A 17733-nucleotide genomic window follows, 5' to 3' on the forward strand; every position below is an offset into this window, starting at 1 on the left:
TAAGGCTCATTGTATCGAAAGGTGTGAGTGCTGCATTTTATTTCCATCAAGTTTTTATACTGCAAGTGATTACCACAGTTATTCCCTAGCCATCTATGGCATCAAAATTGTGGTTCTGTAAATATTTTTATATTATACAGTGTGAATATGGAGCTTCTGTACATAGAACATAATAAATAGGCTTGGCCTAAATAGAACAGAAAAGAAGAAAAGTGAATTAAAAAAAAACCCGACTATAGAATATAATAAACAAGGTAAGCTATTTATAGGAACATGATAATTATCTGTAGAAAGCAAAAAAACTTCACTGTGTGTGTTTGACAGCCATTATTTTTTGTAGGTTACTATGATTCCTAATCATAGCTAGGATACTAAATTAGAGATTATTTTATTAATAGAATATGTGCAAAGTAGTGCTAGCATTTGCAAGTTCCAAAGCAATTTCTTTCTTAAGTACCAATGCTAACAGAGTTTTAGTTAGCTTTCATTTATTACCATTTATTAGTTTCAGAGCACTAATATAATTTCCAGTTCCCCTCCCTAATCTGGTAATAGGGAAGACCTGAAGTCATTTTTGGGTTAAGTTGTATGCATGCTTCCTCTTGATATATGTGACAAATGAATTTGTAAAGGAAAAGAGTTATGGGAGTACAGTCTTCCAGATGAGACAGTAACTTCTGTTGGATGGTGAAATGCAATTCCCTTTGCCCCCAGGGCATTATCAGTGTAACCATACAGCCCTTGTTTAACTTCATTAAAAGTTTCCTTCTTAAAAAAAGCCAGTCACTCCAGTGTTCTATCAACCCAATTATGACAGAAATTAAATAAGGAAAAATTGTATTGACCTGTATGTCCCCTTCTTCACTGAAAGTCCAGGACCAACTAATACAATCAATTCTTCAATATTCTGTTACATTCATTTTAAACACCTTTTTAAAATTCTGTTTTAAAATGCTTATCAGAGGAATTCATTATTAGCTTGCTTATATTGAGCATTTCATGAATCTGAACAGAACATAAAGTAAGCAGGACATAATGCTTTCCATTTAAAATACTGCTTTCTATTTTCTATAAAGTTTACTAACAGAGTCCTTTTAGGTGCATTAGGCAAGAGTTATGTTGGCAGATTGCTGGGAAAGCCTTTGGCCCAGAAGAGAACTCACACACACCAGGCATTTCTATAAAAATAATTTTTATTTACAGAAAGCAAAACATATTTTAAAAAAGGTTTCCGCATTCTTGCAGGCAGCTCAGAGCAGCTATATGCCTACACAGAAGGGAAACAGAAACTAAAACAAGTCCAGGCAAGTTCCTCCCCCCAGGTGCAAAAATCAACATCTGAAAAGGGGACAGTTGAATTCAACCTTTTCACCTGGCCAAAATGATTAGTTACCATAGTAACCCCAATCTGTAGTAGAAAACAATATATTAACACTCCCCTTTTTATACTACAGAATAAGATGCAAACCAATTTTCTTTGACAACTCTGTCTTTTCATTCACATTATTTTAACATTATCTCCCCTTTGGTTTAACAGAAAGCTACCATCCTTCCTGTGTATTTCTAAACCTAGGTTGTTATAATTCCAAGACTTTTCAATGTGAAATGGCTTTTCATACAGGCTTCAAAATCAAACCTTTGTTTTTCTGTTGATGTGAACAGCAGCAAATCATCAACATAAATGCACAGATACATACAGCCTTGTCTTTCTTCATATATACACATGGATCTGCTTTTCCTTTTTCAAAACCAAAATTCTGCAGTTTTTCATCTAATTTTTGGTTCCAGGATCTAGCAGCTTATTTTAACCCGTAGATTGACTTCTGCAGTTCACAGACTAGATTCTCCACTTTTTCATAGCCAGGGTGTTGCTGCATGTATAATTTGTGGTCTAAATCACCATAGAGAAATGCAGTTTGAATGTCAGAGTGGTGAACTGACATTCCTTTGAGTGCAGCAATTTTTAACAGTAATCAAATTGATTCACCTTTAGTAACTGGTGCAAAAGTCTTGTCAAAGTCTAAATCTTTCATTTGAGTGAACCCCTTTGCAACTAACCTTGCTTTATATTTTTGGATTTTGCCATCATCGCTTTTCAGTTTGAAAACCCACCTACAACCCAGACAGCGTTCATTGGGAGGTAGATTTACCAGTTTCTATGTTTTATTTTCTTTCAAGGATGCTAATTGTTGTTGCATAGCAGAATGCCAATTTTGTGCAATCTCAGGTGGTAAAGCATTCACTTGTTCTAAAGACTCAGGTTCTGTGAATATGTGAAAAGCCTTTACTGTTTCAGCCTGAAAACGTGATGGAGGAACACCTTTATTACTTGTCTGAGATCTGTGAGATAATACAGGGCTTAAATTTTGACTCCTATCACTTTCCTGAGAAGCATCTGTCTCATCAGACAGATCTTCAGTTTGCTTTTCTGGTTTAATGTCCTCATCAGGCAAAAGATCACCATCAGCAAGTCCTTGCTGTTCTCTTGTGGTGGTCAGATCAACTGGAGTTCTAGAGTTTAATCTCCTCCAGTTTTGTTCAGCAAAAGAAGCGCTTTTGCTAATTATTAATTTCTCTCCCATTATGAACCTGTAGCTCCTTTGGCTTTGTTCATAGCCAACAAAGATGGCTTTCTTTGTTGTGGGGCCTCCTTTCCTTCTCTGTTGTTTTGGAATATGAACCCAAGCAGTGCTACCAAACACTCTAAGATGGTTTACCTTTGGTTTCACACCATAAAACAAATGGAATGGAGTGTCCTGAATCACAGAGTTATGCAATCTGTTTTGTACATAAGAGGCAGTAGATATTGCCTCTCCCCAGTACTTAAAGGATAAATGTGAATCTTTAAGCATGCATTCCATTGCATTTTGCAAGGTTCTGCCCTTTCTTTCAGCAACACCATTTTGCTGAGGGGTGTAAGGGTTAGAAAGAATCTGTTTTATCCCCTTTTCTGCTAGGAACCTTTTGAATTTGTGAGAAAGGTACTCTCCTCCTCTATCACATTGGAGTGCACATACAGGCCTAGGGAATTTTCCATTTGCCCATGTCACAAAGTCTTTAAATTTCTCAAATGCCTCATCTTTATGTTTTAAGATGTAGATAAATGTGTATCTTGAGAAATCATCAGTGATGGTCATTGCATACCTTGCTTGTCCAAGACTTGGAGCAAAAGGACCAATAATGTCAGAGTGTACAATTTCCAAAGGTCTAGTTGTAACTCTGTCACTGTGATTACTCACAGGAGCTTTTAGTGTTTTGCATTCTTTGCAAACTACAAAGTCTAAGTATTTATCACAGGGTTTTATCTTTAGGTCAGCACACAGCTGTGGCATTTGTGCTATATACTTGAAATTAGCATGACCAAATCTCCTGTGCATCAGGTGTACACATTGGTCATGATATGGAGTGTTGCCAACTGCAGCCTTGCAGCTTGGCTTCCTTGCATTTTGCACAATGTACAACGAGTCTTTTAATATACCAGTAGCACACAATTTTCCACTTTTACGTATCTCACAACCATTTTTCTTAAATGATATGACATATCCTGTTGCAGCCAATTGTGCCACAGATAAAAGGTTTGACTGTAAATTTGGCACATACAACACACCTTTCACAGTTTCTCCCAAGCAGGATAAATACAAGTCACCTTGTCCCATAATTTTGGTCACAGACCCATCAGCCAAAGATACACTTTGTCTGTTTGTTTTAGACAGTGACACAATAGAGCCGTTACAATTACATAATGACAATTGGCCCCAGAATCTAACACCCATACATCAGAATTACCCTTCTCAGCAACCTGTGCAATTTGGGTTGTCTGAAGAGCCTTCTTCTGTGTTGCCCTTGTGTTCTTCTTCTCTGTCTTTCTACTCTTGGGTCTCAAGGCACAGTCTTTCTGCAAATGTCCAGCTGAACCACAAGTGAAGCATCGCTGGCTGGCTAGCACTGTGGCCTCAGCTTCCTTTCCCTTCTTTTCCCTTGTTTTCTGGTATTGCAGCTTTCCAGAAGAGATGGGAGGGGGGGATCTTTCCTCTTTCTTCTCCCATTCAGCAAGTAAGCGCTGTGTAACATACGATGGGGTGAGGTCTGCTTCAGGCATAGCCTCCAGGGTACAAATCAGTGTGTCCCATGTTTCATTTAGTGAGGACAGGAGGATATAGGATTTTGTGAGAAGTGTAAATTCCATTCCTCTCTCCTGCAACTCAACAAACAGCTGCTGAATATGATGCAGGTGCTCAGGAAGGCTATCTCCTTCTGCAAGGTAGGCTTTGTACAGCTTTTTTGTCAGGGTAACTTTACTCTCTGCTGTTGCCTTTACATACAAGTCTCTCAAAGCATCCCAAAGTTGCTTTGCAGACTGCTTACCTCTCACGTGTACTAGCTGATTGTCTTCAACTCCCAGCATAATGGTGGCTCTAGCCCGCTCATCCTGTCTAAGCCATTCAGCACTAGAATTTTGGAGGTTTTGCTCACCAATTGGCAGCCAAAGATTCTCTCTGCAAAGATACATCTTCATCTTCAGGGCCCAATTCAAATAGTTGGTCTCTGATAGGTGCTCCAGAGGCATCGCTGAGGGCTGGGAGGTAGCCATGGCTTCTTCCTTCTTTTGCAAGTCACCTCAGCTGGCTTCTTTGTCCTGTAGACCGGCAGTTGCTGGAAAATCTCCAGGTGGCTCCAAAGAAAATCTTCACAGGTCTTTGCTACCTGCCTTTAAATTGTGCATGAGGTGTGGAGCTGATCTCTCTATTCTCTCTGGGTTTTACTGGGCTTACTGGGCTGTTTACTGGGCACATAACCTGTTGGCAGATTGCTGGGAAAGCCTTTGGCCCAGGAGAGATCAGAAAAGTCACACACACAAGGCATTTCTATAAAAATAATTTTATTTACAGAAAGCAAACATATTTTAAAAAAGGCTTCCGCATTCTTGCAGGCAGCTCAGAGCAGCTATATGCCTACACAGAAGGGAAACAGAAACTAAAACAAGTCCAGGCAAGTTCCTCCCCCCAGGTGCAAAAATCAACATCTGAAAAGGGGACAGTTGAATTCAACCTTTTCACCTGGCCAAAATGATTAGTTACCATAGTAACCCCAATCTGTAGTAGAAAACAATATATTAACAAGTTAAACCAAATGCTGTATTATCCTACAGGTCACTCTATCAATTATTTGACTTATAAATGTAACCATTCTGCCCTGAAGGTCACTATCATTGTGCTAGATCAGTGTTCCTCAATCTTGGCAACTTGAAGATGTCTGGACTTCAACTCCCAGAATTCTTCAGCCAACATCATGGGAAAAGAAAAAACAAAGTGTAGACCCTGCAAAGAAATCAGAACTTGAGACATCCAAAAGGGAGAGGGCCAGTTTTCCCAAAGAGTTGATAGGGAAGATATTAAATTCAGAATTAGGAAAAGGTATACAAAGCACTTGACACAGACTGATTCATGCATGGGGTTGGGGGGCAGTGGGTTGAAAAAAGAAAGAAGCAGAAGAGGTTTAGCAATGGTGGGGTGAAGAGAAAAGAAAGGGAAATGCTTAGTTTAGAGAAGGGGGGAGCCACACTTCCTGCTTGGCCCATCACCACTATGGGCCATTCACTACTTCCTGAGTGTGGGAATGGATGATGTTGTCTTTCTCCCACTTGCAGCCCACTGCAAATGCTCCCTGCACTTGGGTTTTCCAGCTTTGAGTCAAAACTGCTGTTTTCTGACTGGAGCTCCCTTAAGCCCTTCAGAGCAGTGTGCTTTATTCTATTCCAGGAACAGCCCCAGTTCTGATTGGCTGCAGGGCCATGTGTTCCCTCCCCTCTAGTGGTTGGCCGCTACTCTGGGCAGTCATTTTGTTTCAGGCTGCTGGGCTGCTTTGTTGTCTGCTGGTTAGCAGTTGTTTTTAATAGTCTTGCAGTTGATCTAATGATGGCCTGTTAAGTTAGTGAACCCTAGAAGCTCATGCTCCATTCAACCTTAGAATCTCTCAGTGGGCACCTTTTCAGTTTCTGTCCAGGCTGGGTGAAGCATCCTCCCATTGCTTTCTCACCTCCTGCCCAGTCCTGCAAAGCTTTCCTTACCTTTCTTTTATTTTTTTAAACGTTTCTACATTGCAACATATGATCAATGCAACTTTGTTTCTATGATGCTGAACAATCACTTCCATTGCTATGCAATATCAAGGAACTAGGAATGAATGAACAACCTCTTCCCTATTACTTTGGTTATGGAAGCATCAAAGCAACCATGGTGCCATAAGGAGACAGAAAAAAGAAAGGGTCAATGTCAAAGGAGACATTGTGGGAATAGGGAGTGCAGGGATACATCCATGGAGAGAGCTGGGAAAGGAAAGGCACAGAGTCTATTGTCAAGGGAAAATCCCTAAAGAGAAAGCAGATGCTGGGAAACCAGTCCACATAGGAGCCAGTGAGCAAGGCTTGTGTTCCCTATGTGGATAGGGAGGGTTAGAAGCAGGAAAACAGCCAGTTAGGTCTTGTTGGTGGCCATAGTCTTGACTGAGTGCCAGCCCAGCCCTGTTGACAGCCCAGACTGGGATTCCTGAACCTGGTGGCTTAAGAAACAGCCAGGACAAAGCTGTGGTCATATATGTCAATATATTAATAAATAAATAAATATCTTTATACCTGAAAAATAAATCTGACACAGAATTTAATTCAACTTGGAAACCATTTATTGATTGTAATTCTAAAATTGGATTTGTACTGATCTGAAGTTTGAGTTTCTTTTAATGTAAGGTCTATATATATTAGCTTTTGCTTGAATTTTTAAGTAAGGATAGACTGGTTAGAAACTTTTGTTAATAATTGATTCTGAATTATGACATACGTTACTGGACACTTTAGTTAATTATTGGACACTGATTTGATCTTAATGATCTTGAAATGTCAGATTAATATAAGAAACTTGAAAATGCAGCACTGATCAAATGTTACCTTGAAATTTTGTAAGATGTCATAAATCTCTTTTTGTGAATCACTTTTATATTCATTTCCTCTTGTACTTTTTTAAGCTATCTATCAAAAGAACTCAAACCACAGAACAAAACAAAGAAAAGAGAAAGAAAAAGCCATGGAGGCAAGCAGCTTAGGCTGCAGTGTGGAATTGTCCTAAGAGGCAGCTTTAGGAGATAAAGAGAATAAGAAGCAAAGTTGTAAAGGAAGGGGAAGATGAAACAATTACTCATCAGTAAAAGAGAGAAAACATGTTTTTTTTTCCCCCTCTGCCCAGCATTGGATACTGCTGGGCTTCCTCTCTGCAGCTACAAGGGAAGAAAACAATTTGGAGATTACAAGGGATTCAGCCAAGATGGATAAAAAAGTAAAAATCTTATCCATGAGAAAATCACTCAGTGAATGTATCTGGGAGTAAATTGTGGCTTATAGAGCCAAGAAGAGAAGGGGACTCAGGGACTCAGATGGGCCAAGATACAGGTGGCCCAGTAGGACAAGAGGGAAAACTGGAAAGGGAGGGGAAGATAGGTTGACTACGCAGATGCAAGTGCATGTGAAATAGCTTTACTTAAGGGCAGGCAGTCTTCTGCCTGTAGAATAGTGTTTTTCAACTTTGGCAACTTTAAGACATGTGGACTTCAACTCCCAGAATTCCCATGCTGGCTGGAGAATTCTGGGAGATGAAGTCCACATGTCTTAAAGTTGAGAAACACTGCTCTAGAATGAGGCTGGGACTAATAACAATTAAAAACAACAACAAAAATACTTTGTAGCATAAGTGTATAGAAAAATGGAAGTTTTACCTGCATGCTTCTACATGAGAGAAAGATAATATCTTATCAATTAACAATTGTAATGTGTTAAAACCCCATTGGGTTGTGGAGACCTTATTTGGGTTTTAAGATATTATAATTGCTAATTGATAAAGGTACTTGTAATCTGTCTCACATGTAACCTGCATCTGCATAATCAGCCTATATTCCTCATTTTTTCTCTCCATCTCACCCCAATTTAAATCCTACATCAGTCTAGCCATTCTATGCATCTGATGAAGTCTGCTACAGTTCATGAAAGGTTATGCCTTTTAATATAAGTAATTAGTTGGAAAAGGTGCTGCCAGATTCATGGTAAATGGGTCTGAAAAGGGGGTATTCAAACATCTAAACATGGAGGAACAGCCAAGCTGGAGGAGAAATGAGCCAATTCCCTATTTAAATGAAGCACCACCCAAAATATCATTGTGCAGCAGTTAGGAGAAGGAATCCCTGGAAACACAATTTTGGTTAAAATTTTAAGCACTCTTACAAGGAAGTGGAACTCAGGGGCCTATAATTCTGAATTAATATGCCTAGGATTGCACTATTAATACTTGATCCCCAGAGTTGCTAAACCTATACCTTATAGCCAAGCCACTGCTTCTTGATAAACCAGCATGATGTGGTAAACACTGATGTTTTACCATAATTATCAGGATGTTGCAAAGCAGATGGTTGAAATATTTAGACAGTAGAATTGTAGAACTAGTCTGTTCTTGTCCCATATAATTATGTATCTATGATATTGTCCCTAGAGGTCCTTGCTCAGAATTATAGTGTTCCCTACCATGTTCTTCCAGATGTGCTCAGACTACTGTTCTAGTAGTGGTGTGGTGGTTAAGACCAGGCTAGTGACTGGAAGTTCTAGTTCTGTCTTAGGCATGAAGCCAGCTGGGTGACTTTGGGCTAGTCAGTCTTTCTCAGGCTTGGCACTTCCAAACAACCTTGCCAAGCAAACTGCAGGGACTTGTCACTGGGAGTCAAAAACTGACTCAAAGGCAAAGTAAAGTGAAGTAAAGCAAAGCAAAGCAAAGCTCAACCATATATGACTACATTTCACTTTGCTGGATGCTGTGGAGTATCCTGGTACAATGAACCAAGTATGGACAATTCCAAGATATTCTCATAATGGGTTGGATGAACAGGGAATAAACAGATGGTACAGGCAAGGATGGCTGGGTGACTTTGGGCCAGTCACACACTCTCAGCCCAACCCACCTCAAAGGGTTGTCCTTGTAGGGAAAATAGGAGGAGGAAGGAGTAGTAGGTATGTTCGCCACTTTGATTTACATATAAAGTAGTAAAGGTGGGATAAAATATCTTAAAAAAAAAATTAAGGATGCAATTTATGCCAACTTTCATTTAACATGTTTCTTTTTTGATTGACAGAGTTGTCACTTTGCTTTCAAATGTTTCACATAATTACTATGAGAAGGAGATGCTGAAAAATTAGTATCTTCCTAAAGCTTGAAGGGGGGCAGGAGGAGAGGCAAGATCTAAAAATTCTTGCATTGATTTACTTGCACAGTTAAAAGAAGTTTGATGCATTCCTGTTCAGGTACAAAGGCTGCTTAGATAATCAGTCTCACTGACCTTTCCAATGTACCTAATTAATCCTATTTCTAGTTGATCAACATGTATCATGATCAATAAGCTTTATGCATTCTACAATAAGAAAATGTTTAAGGAATGTGGAAATAAGTCATTGCTCATAGTAAACCAAATTAATGATTTTGTAAAAGCCAGATTCACAGATACATTATGTAGGTTTATCACCTTAAACTATTATCTCATAAATTGTTTTCAAATTGTTTAACTGCCGCAAACAGTATATATATATACGGATGAACGTAAATCCATCTTGTTTTACTGGCTGAATTAGTGACATTAGTGAAATAATATTGCTACACATTAAATCAGCCAAATGACCCAAATAGTTCCACAAATAGTAAACAGAACCTCTGAAGCTTTTGTACATAATTCTTCCCTTACCTGCCTTGTAGGACTGTGCATGGGAATAAGGGGCGTCTTCAGGGTATGGTCAAAAAAGTCAAGATGGTGGCTGCAAATGTGTAATCAAAGCACACGCAGTGCACTTAAAAACAAATGAGGCTTCAATCAAACTGGTGTAGCAGCCATCTTGATTTTTTTGACCATACCCTGAGGGGAATACAAATGCAGCACCTCTTTAGGGCAGCCGCATCTTTTTTGAGGTTCTGCCTCAAAGCCAGAAAAAAAAGATACAGCTGCTTTAAAGAGGTGCTGAGCTTGTGTTATATTCAAAACCACATCTCCTTAATCATTTTCAAAGTAGGCACAGCCTTAATGGCTTGTTTTTAATAGGAATCTTTCCAACAAATTTCCAATTTAAGTGATGATCTCCCTTTTATGTCTAGTTCCTAATGCAGACGTTTTAAATCTATGTGATGTGATTCCAACATTATGGAATTAAAATTCCAGCTTAGTCATGCTTAGAGGAGACTAATTGAAATCAGTGGGTGTTACATTAGTCACAAGTGCTAAATTTGGATGCCACCTTATGGAAGGAACATTTTGGTACTTAAATTCAACATATAGATATATAAATAAATAAAAGGAGAGAAATGCCACTATTTAATGTTTGACTAAGAAAAGAGGAAGAGAAAAGGATCTGCTCTGGATACGGACAAATTTTTAAGTGTGGCATGCAGGTTTTCCCAATATAATCCCAGTTCTGTAAGCAAAAACATCAAAGAATTCCTTGTTCTTCCTAGGGAGGAATACCCGCCCCCAGTTAAAACATATAGTGCATTCTTCCTGTGGAATACAAAAGGCAGATATCAAGGATGCCTGCTTTCACCACTGCTGTTCATTCTGGCTCTTGAAGTTTTGAATAGAGACATAAGATAAGATGGGAGAATAGCTGGGGTGAAGTATATAAATTAACTATATTAAATTAAAATATTATATTAAAGTATAATATTAAGTATATAAATTAATAAATTAACAAGAAGTATTTAAATTAAGGACATTTGCAAATGATTTGGTTTTAATTCTGGAAAATCCTATGGAAGGAATAATTATATTAATGGAAAATTTGAAGGAATTTTGTGCATTAGCTGGATTTAAAATTAATAAGGAGAAAATGAAGATGTTAACAAAAAATATTAGAATGGAACATCAAAAGAAATCAAATGAAAAAAATGGTTTTCAGATCGAAAAAAAGTAAAATATTTGGGCATTGTTATGACTAATATGAACTGTATGTTATTTCAAAATAATTATGTCAAGGTATGGAATGAAATTAAGGACTTACTAAGATGGGAAAAGCTACAATTATCATTGTTTGAAAGAAACTCTGTGGTGAAAATAAATGTATTACCTAGAATAATGTTTTTATTTCAGACAATACCTGTTTTGAACAATGATGCACCTTTTAAGCCAGGCAAAATGATATATCTAGATTTATATGGCAGGGGAAGAAACCAAGGGTTAAATATAAGATTTCAAGATGTATAGAAAAAAGGAGGACCAGGATTGCCAGACTTTAAACTGTATCTTGCAGCCTGCTGTTTAGTTTGGATGAAAGAGCAGGTGTTGCTGAGAAATAAGAGAATGTTAGAATTAGAAGTACATAACCTGAGGTTTGGTTGGCATGGCTTTTTATGGTACGTTAAAATTAAAGTTAATGTAGATTTTAAAAATCATTATGTGAAAAGTGCCATATTAAGAATACGGAATAAATGCAACCCCAGACTATGCCTGAAAATACCTTTATTGGTCTCAGCACAAGAAGCATTTTACAGAAAAGAAACAGTGGACAAAGAGAAATGGTTAACATATCAAGATTTGTTAATACAGGAATATGAATGAAGTCAAGAGAACAACTGACTGAAGAGGGATATAGTTTTCAATGGTTTTCATGTGCACAATTGAGAAAAAGATTTAATATAGATAAAAAGGTTACTGGAATTGAACAACATAAAATGGAATTTGAAATAGAATTATGTACAAATTATGAATGTGTGATTGCAAAAATGTATAAACTTTTACTGAGGTTTGAAATGGAAGAAGAACAAGTTAAAGATTGCATGATAAAATAGGCTAAGAACTTTGCTTATAACATATAGATGAATCAATGGGAAGGAATGTGGGTAAAAGGATTGAAATTTACGTGTTATAATTTAAGAGAATTTTTGTGGTCAATGCTGGAAATGTGAAAAACATGAAGGAACATTTTATTATGCATGGTGGACTTGTGAAAAAGCAAAAAAAAAAAATGAATACAAAAATATTTGATGATGCAAAGAATTTTAAAGATTAATATTAAGATGAAACCGGAGCTTTTTTTAAAAAACTGGGACTTATGGATAATCAATTAGAAAAGACGTATATAAGATTGATTTTATATATGGTAACTGCACAAGATTAGTATATGTACAACGATGGAGAAACACCGAAATACCCACAATGGAGGAATGGATTATAAAGATGGCAGAATTAGCAGAAATGGCAAAACTGACCTGCCTGGTCAGGGATAAAGCAATAAGTACTTTGATAAAAAACTGAAAACCTTTTATGGACTTTTTGCTGAAAATGGAAAAAAGTAAAATGGTGATTTCTGGATTTTCTGATTGAAAAATGTGTTGAATATGAGATGGAAGGGATCTTTGTAATGTAATTTTAAAGAGGGAGGACAGATAAGAAGCTTCTTTGTAGCTGCTGTGAAGTTGCTGCTTTAATTATCTTTGTCTTTTTTCTTTTTTCTAACAGAATTACTTTTTGCACTTTTTCTTTTCTTTTTCTTCTTTCTTCTAACTTTGCTTTATTTTCATGTTTATCTTTTATCTATGTAAAAATCAATAAAATTCTATCATATCTCTCTCTGTCTCTCTATCTATCTAGCACAACCTTTGATGGATGAAACTGTTGAACCTGGAAGGCACTTCAGGGGACTCTTAGTTGGCACCTGCCTGGGAAAATGTTAGGAGTACCAGCTGACCAACAGAAATAGAAAATGCCATCTTTACACTGGATAAGACAGGGTTTGCTTGCCTTAGCTTTCACTTTCTGTGATTTCCCCCCAAAGGAGCCAGAATTTGTCTATTGCTGTCAGGTTGAGAAAAAGTATTTCTTTTTCACATTTTAATTGCAAAAATCCACACACAGACATCACCAAGAGATGCAAGGAGACCATACAGTGACATTTAGCTATAGGTCACTTCTGTCTTGGAGTTGGTCCTGCAGTGCTAAAGGAGGTTTGTGCTGGTGGAGGTTTGTTCTTAGCTCTTGCACTTACAGCCTTCTTCCAATAGGGTTAGGGTTTTGGCCTGCACTCTCCAGTTCCACCTATGCAGAATTATTTCCCCATCATTTCTTCGAAGAGTAGGACAGATAGGCAAATCTCATAGGCTAAAGTCCACATATGGCCTGTGAAGCATTTATTTGTCCTTGAAACCCTTTCCAGTTGAAACCTGAAGGCACGATTTCCTATTGTTTAGAGGTGGACATCCCACAAAAACTGTAACACAAGCCCTAAAACACTGAACCCCTCCAGAACTTCATACAATTGGCCCTACCATTGATGAGATGCATTGAGTGACCTCACATATTTGTCTCATTGTCACACACATCATGCCCTGCCTTCCTTCCAAAACATTAAACATATCCTGTCATCTCACAAAACAAGTTCTCAGCCTGAGAACAGTTGCTTCTTTCTTATTTCCCCAAGAAGAACTCAGCTAAATTCTGAGTTAATCAGAAAGGAGCTTTTGGAACCTTGCCAGTTTGTACTATAATTAAATAGATGAATTAAATCACATGTGATAGCTTTAGTAGGAGTTAAACTAGAGATGAAATAAACGGTGAGAGAAACGTCACCCTTAGTTTCTGAACAGCCATTTGGAGCCCAAACAACTTTCCTGATTCCGGTAGATTTCCACACTGATCAGATCTACAGAAAGAAAAAGTGATCTCCCCAATGTAAAATTATAAACTTCATTTTGTGGGGGTTCCCAAATTTCAGAAAGACTGAGGTAGACAAATGAATGTTTTAAATAATAATAACAGCTAGAATCAGAAGAGGTGACAATATCTTTGTGAATTATGGGCACTGCTTGAAGACAATGGCTGCATTTATTGGTTGGTTTTATGCATACTCCCGGGGCTTGTAACTGAAGATGATTATGGTTAATGATTCTAGTAATATGCACAGCATAATTTGTATCATCCCAATTTGTTGCCAGTTCAGGAATTTTGCCCAGTTTAATCTTTGTCCAGCACTTGTCATCAAAGAAATTCTGGAAGCTGAGCAGCTGGCTCAAATGAGAGATTGCGCTGCCTTTCACAGTTCATGGCAAAGGAAATCACACAGGAACAGAACTGCTGTCACCTGGGTGCACTGGAGCTTGGTGTGTTGTAAGAAGACAATGCCAGGAGGATCGATGGAGGGAACACATGGTTGTTAGAGAAAGAAACTAAGCAAAGCAATTGCATGTAGGCAAACAACACCAAAGTCCCAGCAACTCATTTACTAGCTGAAGGTGGGCCTCTTGAAAAATGAGATCCCACTTCTAACATGGGGAAGAAGTTAGTGTTCTCTTTCACATTAGCAATAATCTCCTGGTGGTCTTCTGAAGCAACTTGGTGTAGAGTTAAAAAGTAATTCACCAGAATTCAATAGCCACTCTGACTCTGTCGAAGTTTTACTATGTTTAAGAAGGGTGTATCATTTTTTGAAAGATTTGTTTATAGTTTTTATTGTTTGAAGTGTGCTGTCTCATATGTAAGGTGAATAAATGCAAATATTTCATATTTCAAAATGGTTCCAGTTTAATAAAATAAGATAAAATTAAAATTTTATTGGTAACACAGTCTAAATAACCAAGTAAATATAAAGTTTTAGAGTATCGTGTGCTCCACAGTGTTAATTGTGTTCAGCAAAATTAGACAATCCTAGTTGGGCTATCAGTAAACTGGAAGAGAAAATAGCACTGAAAGAATACAATAGGGCTGCTCATGCACTGAAGAAAAAAATGATTGTATAAGCCTAGGTACAGCATCTCTTGAAAGCTTGCTCACTTGAGTGTTTCAGGAAAACCTGCCAGAGAAAAAACTTGCCACTGTGAACATACAGAATGCTGTATAAAAAGAGAGAGAAAGAGGGAAGAAAAACAGAAGTGGGGGTGGGGGGGAATAAGAGAGGGCACACTAATGGAAGCAGCACTGTAGTGTCATGTCACACGTGCCATCCCTTTTCTACATATGTTGCAATATTGCATACATGCCCCAAAGAGGGTTGGTTTGTGACATTGCTTTTGTCAAAAGCAACAAGATCCTGTGGATGTTGCTGGTTGGTTACCTTGTATGCTTAGAAAAGTTGCAGTCCATGCAGTCCCTCTGCTTCTTACCCTCACATGATTCTTCTACATTCTGTGAAAGATATAGACAAAGGCATGCTCTTCTGCATGGCAAGGTTTGCCATGACACTGCCTTAATTTATTTTTTGCTCAACCATGAGAAAGTTATACAGCAAAAATGGTTTTAAAAACCCAACTTCCTTTACTGCTCTAATGGCATAACTGATTATACCATACATTACAATATATGAAAACTAATGCTTTTTTCCCCAGTGATGGAAATGCTTCCATGAGCAGAACCAAGAAGGAGACAACCCCACCCCCACCCCTCTGGCATCTTTATGTGCACCTCTAAAATTTGCTTCAGAGGCTGGGAGATCATCTAGACCCTGGACTGCACAGGATTGCAGAGGGAATGGAGAAGGAGGAAGTTCCATCACAGACAAGCAGATGTAGGTCATACACTGTTGGATCCTTCCACTAGAATTTTTAATTCCATCACAGTGAAAAACAAGACTCCATTCACCATTCAAACCTCTCATGGTGGCACTAAACCCAGCAACTGTGGATTAGTTTCTCCCCTTCCCCTTCCCCATCCCATTTTTGCTTGCTTGAAAAAAAGACAGGAAATGACCATCTCTCCGTCTCCACTGGAGCAACTGAGAAGATGATTAAAACAACCACAGCAGCACAGATCCAGCTATCTCTGAATATGTGCCACCAGTGCCCAGTGAAAAATCTCCTGAATGGGAGAGGGGATAACTGGGTCACTTGTGTCATGGGAACAGTGTCCCTCTTTCTTCTACTAATGGCAACTGCAAATTGTGTGAATGATGGTATCAGAGTCAATTGTGCCTCATCTTTTAGGACAAAGAGATAAGCAAACATAAAAAATAAACACACAAAAAACCAGGGAGAAGAGGAGAACCTGCTCTAGCTAAGCATTCTGAAACTAGTACTAGTGGTCCTCAGACAATTCAAAACAACGACAGCCTTGGAAAGGGTGCTTTATGGCCCATAAAACACTTCCAGCCATCGTGAAATGTCGCACCGCCCCCTGAGGTCATGTGACCTCATTTTGGGCACTTGGCAACTGGCTCACATTTACGACTAGTTGCCAAGCGCCCCTCAATCATGTGATCACCATTTCAATCTTCTCTGCCGGCTTCCCCAGAAAATCAATGGGGAAACTGGCAGGGGAGGTTGCAAATGGAGGGATGGAGGGGAGTGGAAACCTTTGTCAGGCTGCAGGAATGGAGCTCAAATCCTGAAGATTTCAGCTCCAGTCCTGCAGCCCCACAAAGGATTTCCCCTCTGTGCACGGAGGGGACCTGGAATCCTTTGGCAGGCAGCTCTTTTGGTCCTTCTGCTTAATGACTTGGGAGATTGCTTAACTGCAACCAGGAGTGCTGGAATTGTGGTTGTTGAGTGAAGCAGTCATGTGGGTGTCTTGCTTAATGACCAATTCGCTCAATGACCAAGATTCTGGTCCCAATTGTGGTCATTAATCAAGGACTACCTGTAATGCTGTTTATAGTGGCAAGCTCCGTCTCTTATCCGGTACAGTATCTGCTGCACGTGCTTTCATATTCTTGAAAGCATACTGGCATCTCTCTCATGGTTGATTCTCTAATCACCAAGAAAGATGCCTCTCCATACAACATTGCAGGTTTGCTCTGGACTGCAAATATAGGTGTCGGAGACTTCCCATCTTACTATACACCTAATCAAACTACCTGAGTGTTTGCACAGGGGTTGTGACTTTCTGATCACTGTACTCAGGACAACAATAAAATGTATCACAGACTTTGTCTGCTTGTATTTCATTCTACTTTTTTGGATGCTGAAATAAAATGAAATAGAAAATAAAAGATTTTTATCCTACACGTCTTCCTTTCTTTTTTTAGTGAAAGAAATAAAAGTGACAATAACCTTGAAATAGAACTATGTTTATGAAATGTTTACAAGCAAAATGCACAGCATAAAAACAAGCATCTAATGTAGGTCAGGTGCAGGAGGGGGGTTACCAGCAACTTGCAAGTCAAAGGGAGATAAATGAACTCTCACAAAAGACTCACAGGTCCTCATGTATTTTCACAGTGTCAGCTGTAACTTTCAAGGGCTCTGCTTCCAAATGACAGACACTGGCACACATGCTTACATATAAAGCAAGTGGTAATTGCTCAAAAGAGGACCAATTCCAAGTGACATTACTGTAGTGCAATTTGTGTTTTGAGAATTCACAGGATTCTAATACAGATGAAGTAGATTCATGTCACCATTTGAAGAGGCAGCAGCATTTTTAGTCTAAACAGGGATTTGTCTTTACTATTCAAATATTAGCAGACAGTCAAGTAAACAGCAAGCCTGTGCAGGAAGGCATTATTTACAATAAAGAGTTACTTCAGCATTTTATAGTAAAGTGAATGAGGAAGATCTCTGTGAGCCCATTTGTTTATCTACCTCTATCAGCATCCCCCACAGATTAGATTGGCCCAGACCCTGCTGGCTTTTCACAAAGCCTTTAAGACTTGATTTTGTCACTGGGCTTGGGCATTTGGATGAGTGGCACAGCCTGTGCAGCAACTGTGTTAATTTGTTGTTGGTGGTTCTTTTACCTTGG

Source organism: Candoia aspera, chromosome 3 (assembly GCF_035149785.1).
Source record: "Candoia aspera isolate rCanAsp1 chromosome 3, rCanAsp1.hap2, whole genome shotgun sequence".
NCBI lineage: Eukaryota > Metazoa > Chordata > Lepidosauria > Squamata > Boidae > Candoia > Candoia aspera.